The following is a 6,504-nucleotide window of genomic DNA, read 5'->3' on the forward strand; positions in this document are numbered from 1 at the left end:
GACCATCAAGGGAGAAGAGCACAAGTGGAATGCGGGAACTTATCCAGAGAAGCAGCAACACCAGAGATGGAGGCAGAGATGAGAACACGGAGAGATAGAGCAGCTGAGGACTCTAGATTCATGGGAAAGAGAAAGGCTGTGTTGTCGGCCAGGAGGCCGACTTGCCGAATGTGCCTTTGGTTGTTTAAATGATTACATATTCCTGAATGTTTTTGCATACATTCCTCCACCACCACCCCCAAAAAAAACAGAGGGAATGAAAGTAAATATTGTTGAATGATGATGCACAGAGGGGATTATAATCATTGCAATGACACAAACGATGCTGTAAAGCCGGCGTTCTCCCATATAAACAATCAGTTTACAATAAAAAAAAAAAAAAAAAAAGACTTCCTCTTTTTCACTCTCTAACAAACATGATGTCCTTCATCTGGAATTGGTCCCTCTTGATAACATGTCCAAAGGAAGTCTTCCTGGCCTCCTAGGAGCATTCTGGTTGCACTTTTCAAAGCGGTACTGAGATTCCTCTTTCTGCTTGCTTGTCTCTCCTTTGATCTTTTCTAAGAGAAAAGATGATACAGGTAACAAAGACAAGGTTCTACATCCTACTTTGGTGAGCAGTGAATGGGATCTTCAAAGCTCATGAGTGGCCAGCTAAGGTGTAGCTATTGGTCTCTCCTCATCTGGAGGAAAGGAAAGGGAGGAAATGGAAGACACTTGGGAACAATGAGTCCAATGTTGTTGTTGTTAAGTGTCGTTGAGTCAATTCCGAGTTTCCAAGGAGCGGCTAATGGACTAATGGTGGTGGTTATGTTCCGACTCATAGCGACCCTGTAAATCTTCACGGGAACAGAAAGCCTCATCTTTCTCCCATGGAATGGCTGGGAGTTTCGAACTGCTGACCTTGCGGTTCGCAGCCCGATTTATAACCACTATGCTACCAGAGCTCCTTAATGGACTAATAGACTGAATGAACATCAGTCTCCATGACCCTGAGACCAGAACTAGATGGAAACCAGCTACCACTATCAAATGCCTTGAAAGTGATCACATTAGAAGGTCCTGGAGAGAACATGGAACAAAAAATTCATAAAAAAGACCACTCTTACCTGTCAAACAAAGAAAGCCTTGTAGAACTCCAAGACTATGGTACTCTTGGTCACCCTTCAGTTCTGGAACTCAATTCACTCCCGAGGCTCAATTTTCAGCCAACCAATAGATAGGAATATGGGGGGGAGGGGGGACAAAACACTAGTGAGGTATGCACACCTTAAAACTGTCAACCATTTGAGATCAAAATAGCATCTATGTAAGCACATAGGAGTCCTGGTGTGGCGCTGTGGGCTAATGCGTCAGACTGCAAAGTCGTTTGAACTGTAAGGTTGGTGGTTCAAGCTCACCACCTGCTCCTTGGGAACCCTATACTGGGTCGCTATGGGTCGGAATCGACTTGACAGCACTTAACAACAACAACAACATGTAAGGACAAAATTCAGAAAGGTTGGGCAAACCCCCCCTCCAAGACTAAGACTCAACGGAAATTCATGCTCTGATTGGTGACCACACGCATCACTGATGGGGGGAAGTGGGGTAAAAGCAGCGATGGAGCAGCAAGCTAAAGCCCTACAATGTTCAGTGGACTGCTGTGGACCCAGTTGGGGACCTGGCTGGCAAGCATTGTGAGGAGACCTGGGGACTCTTGGGCCCAGAGTCAGTGGCGTGGCCACGGAGGACTCGAGAGGAGAGTGGAGCTACCGGCTGATGGGAAGACAGGGCATGTGCACAGGAGCGCCCACACTTGCAGATGATACCCACAAGACCTGGACCGGATGATTGGATGATCCAAGCTCAACCAGAAGAAAGAAGAAGGGAAAAAAAAAAAAAGAGTGAGATAATACAATCTGATGAACTTGACCTAACCTATGGAGCAGCAACTCAAAAGAGGGAACAAATCCTTACAGCAAGAAACATTCCCGCCCCCTCCACACACAGAGTGGACGGAGATGGGCAACTTGGACATTGGCTACTCAAATGGGGAGGAGGGGACTACAAAGGCAAGAAGTGACTGGCTTACAAGCTTTCAAGAGGGAACCTAGTGCTAGGGGGTATGGAGGAAGGCAGAACCTCCAGTGGGTACTATTCAATCTGTCTGGGCGGAGTTGATGAAAAGTGATACTGTAGTGAATAATGCTTATCAGGACGGATTATGAGGGTTGGAATGCAAAGGTAGATCGTTTTGTAACAAGGAAGGGAGTGATTGATTCTCCAGTCTAGGAGCGGAGGTCCCTGGGACCATCAATGGAAAAGAGCCGAGAGTGGGACCCTACCCAGAGGAAGAGAGATGCCTGAGATGGAGACGGAGATGATGACATGGAGTGATGAAGCGGCTGGGGACCTTGGATCCAGAGAGGGAAAGGGACTGTGGGCCGAAAACTGGGGGTGGGGGGGAGTGTAGGGGGCGGGTTTCTAGGATATATCCTTTAGTTGGTTGATGATGCATAGAGGGGATTGGAACCATGGCAATGAAATGATATACGATGGAATGAATGTAAAACTAAAGTTCTCTCATGTAAACTATCATATAATTCACAGTAAAACATTAAAAAAAAAAAAGATACAGGGCAATCATTGCGATTAAATGATGAGTGTAAAATCACTCAATTCACAATAAAAACCTAAAAAAAAAAAATTCAGAAAGGTTGGGAAAGAAGGGAGAATGGAATGGGAAAACAGAGGTAGTAGGGCAGCTATTGTTACACTGAGGGGACTGCAGTTACTGAGACCCAATCAAGTGTGTGATTTGTTGATGGTAAAACGGATGATCTGCTCTGTAAACCTTCGCTCCATTCACAATAAAAAAAGTTTTAAGAAAGTAATTTAAAAGGTAGCAGTGCACACCCCAGAGAAACTCCCCTTGCATGGATCAGGCGTGTGACCTGAGTCAGTCCCCTCACAGCTGATGGCCAGTTACCTCAGATCACAACCTGGGGTACGATCCCATCACTGCACAAAGGCCCAGGCAAGTTGACACATTTGGGGGATACAATTCAACCCATGACACTGTTTAAACATGGAAATGTAACTGTTTCTCTTCGTTAGCATCAATGCATTAAGCCCTCCCTGCCCCTTTCTTGGACCCGAATTTTATCTGAAAACCTGCACTTTCACACTGTTTGAGAAACGAAGTAAGCCTCCACTTCCGGACTGGGGCTCATGGGAGTAACCCCGGGGGCTCCCTGCATGTACTGAAGGAGCTTTATGAAGGCTGGCAAATTTATCTGACACCTACTAGGTAGGAGGCCAGAACAGGGACCCAATGGCACAGTGGTTCAACTTGGGGCTGCTAACCCACCAATAGCCTCAAGAGAAAGATGAAACAGTGGGCTTCCATGACGATGACAGCCTTGGAAACCCTATGGAGCAGGTCTCCTCTGTCCTCTAGGGTCCCTGTGACTCGGAATTAGGCTCCAAGGCCACAGGTGGGGTTGGTTGGCCACCTCCTGGTCAGTGTGTCTGCAGGGTGGAAAGGGAGCGTGCAGAAGAGGCTTCTGGCCACCAGGGGGCACTCTGAACCACTCAGTGACTCCAGGTGAGCATGCCCAAGCACAGGGTGCTGGAGACAGGGAATGGTGTCCCAGGACCCCCATGCCCCGCCCCATGCCCCGATTCCTGGCAGGGACTCCCCAGAAGGCCTGCTCCCTGAACTGCTGGGTTTGTGGTTTGCTTCAACAAGGTCCTAAGCATTTGGGGTTCTGAGCCCTGCCCTGCCCCCCAAAAGCCACTCTTGGGCAGAGGACCCTGGAGCCCCCTGTCTCCTTCGGGGTGGCCTGGGGCTACTCAAGGCCTTCCTAAGCTCCACTAGGTTACAGCTCCATTTCACAGGCTGGTGCCAGGCATGCCATGGTGGGGACCCCACCCCCACCCGATAGGTGGACACCCCAGGCTTGGACTCTGAGCCCCCTATAGGGGGAGGAGGTATGAGGCAGTGTTTTCCACCCGAGTCCTGATGTGATGCTGTGGGCTAATGCGTCAGACTGCAAAGTTGCTTGAACTGCAAGGTTGGTGGCTCAAGCTCACCAGCTGCTCCTTGGAAACCCTATACAGGGTCACTATGGGTTGGAATTGACTCGATGGCACTTAACAATAATGAAGGAGGTACATGGCTCCCCCCAAGCACAGGAAGCCATGGGGAACAGGAAAGGCAACTCCTCAAATAGGCCCCATTGTCGCCCACAGGGCCCAGCGTGGATACCAGCTCCCCGTCCACATCTGCTCCTCTGTGAGGGACCCACACTTGCTGTGTTCAGATTCTCCTCCCCCAGCTTTCACGCCCCTAAAATGCAGTGAAGTTTTCCATTTCTTTGCCCTGTTGGGAAGCAGGGTGACTGGAGGCGCCTCCTCCAAATCTCGTGTTTTGGTGAAGTGGGGCAGACAACAGGGGTCCGGGTCCCCACGTCTGCTGCAGTGGTCACTGCCACCTCTCCAGACATGGGCATCCCGCCTGACATTCAGCCAGCCCAACTTCCCTAAGATACACCATTGCTTATCTGTTTCCTTCCAGATCAGGGACCGATGACTAACACTAGGTGGTAACTGTCCACAGGGTGGACACAGAGCAGCCTTGGAACTGATGACCAGGCACTGACCGTCTGTTTGCAGGGATGGACAAAGTGGGGCCCGGAAGCACAAGGGAGGCAGGAGGAGGAATGGGCGTGTGGCAGTTCCATTCATGGAGGTCCACATGGGGTGGGAGGGTCAGGAGGAGTCTCTGGACCCCCAGGGCCATCTCAGTGGCCCTGGGCAGGCACATGCAGGTCACATGTCAGCGAGACTGGCCAGGGGGAGGCCACGGCTAGCTGCAGCCAGGACGTACACGTAATTTTCAGGGCACACCACAAAAGGAAAAGGTAGCGCCCTTGTCTCAAAAGTGATTGTGTGAAGAGTGGAGTGCCGTCAGGGTAAGCACCATCCCCAGCTCACTCCGGGATCGTGGCGCAGACGGATGCTCGGACTCACTCACGCCCACCCCGCTGACCTGGCTTTGCCAAGACCTGACGATGACTCTGAATATTGTCACCCTGCGCCGGGGCACCATGGGTATCCAGCCGCAGGAGTATCCCAGCCGATGGCAGGCGTCTAATGTCCAGAAGGAGCCCCACCACCACAACTGTCACTCTGCTACCCCCAAGGACCACTGCTGCTGGAGCTGGTCCTCCAACTCCGCAGACTCAGTCATCTCCTGTGAGTCTGGGAACACCTACTACCAAGTGGTGCTCATAGGGGAGCAGGGGGTGGGCAAGTCCACTCTGGCCAACATCTTTGCGGGCGTGCACGACAGCATGGACAGCGACTGCGAGGTGCTGGGAGAAGATACATATGAGCGAACCTGATAGTTGATGGAGAAACGGCAACGCTCATGACTACTGGACATGTGGGAAAATAAGGGAGAGAATGAATGGCTCCAAGACCACTGCATGCATGTTGGGGATGCCTACCTGATTGTTTACTCCATCACAGACTGCGCGAGCTTTGAGAAGGCAGGGCCCGGCAGACAGAGGACATTCCTATCATCTTGGTTGGTAATAAAAGTGACCTGGTGCGGTGCCGGGAAGTGTTTGTATCAGAAGGAACAGCATGTGCTGTGGTGTTCGACTGCAAGTTCATTGAGACCTCTGCAGCTGTCCAGCACAACGTGAAGGAGCTGTTTGAGGGCATCATGCGGCAGGTCCGCCTCCGGCAGGACAGCAAAGAAAAGAACGAGCGGAGGCTGGCCTACCAGAAAAGGAGGGAGAGCATCCCTCGGAAAGCCAGGCGCTTCTGGGGCAAAATTGTGACCAAAAACAAGAATATGGCCTTCAAGCTCAAGTCCAAGTCTTGTCATGACCTCTCTATGCTCTAGTTACTCAGAATCATGTTGCCCAGATGTCCTCCTGGATGGACATAGCTGAGGCCATTGGGACCAATACTCAATCTTATTAGCTTGGATACTTACATATTGTTAGATGTAGCTTCTCCCATTGCAGTTGGGAACTAATGTGTTAGCCTCATGGACAACATATTGCAAGGGAAATGAAGGCCTTTGTAAAGACTCAGTATTTATTCCCAGGAAAAGCCTTGTCCTTGCTACTTGAACACCAGAGACTCATTAGGGGACCTGTTTGGTGTTAACATGTGTTTCCTCTCTCCTCTGGATAGTAGAGTCAAAGCCTACAAAAGAATGCCTAGAACAAGAATTTTCCATTAGTAACATTTTGGCCAGTGTTCTGATAGGTAATGTTGAAGCCAGTGGGTTGTAGACCAATAGAGGAAAGCTACCAAGGGTTTAGTCAAAGAAGAGAGAGAACTTTCTATGCACCTTGCATTCTCCATGGAGCTAGAACTATAGAACTGGGCTCATCCTCATCATAACTCTTCTCTCCATAAAGCTGTGAAAAGAAGTTTTTTTGTTCTGTGCCCCCAGTCGGCAATCCAGATATTTATAGAATTGGGAACTGATATATGTAC

General features: G+C 50.0%; 1 pseudogene; it reads left to right on the top strand.

Moving 5' to 3' along the window:
• Positions 1-5,054: 5,054 nt before the first annotated feature.
• On the top strand, positions 5,055-5,899 carry LOC102821389 (annotated as a pseudogene).
• Positions 5,900-6,504: the final 605 nt, after the last annotated feature.

Source organism: Chrysochloris asiatica, unplaced genomic scaffold (assembly GCF_000296735.1).
Source record: "Chrysochloris asiatica unplaced genomic scaffold, ChrAsi1.0 scaffold00040, whole genome shotgun sequence".
In the NCBI taxonomy this organism is placed as follows: domain Eukaryota; kingdom Metazoa; phylum Chordata; class Mammalia; order Afrosoricida; family Chrysochloridae; genus Chrysochloris; species Chrysochloris asiatica.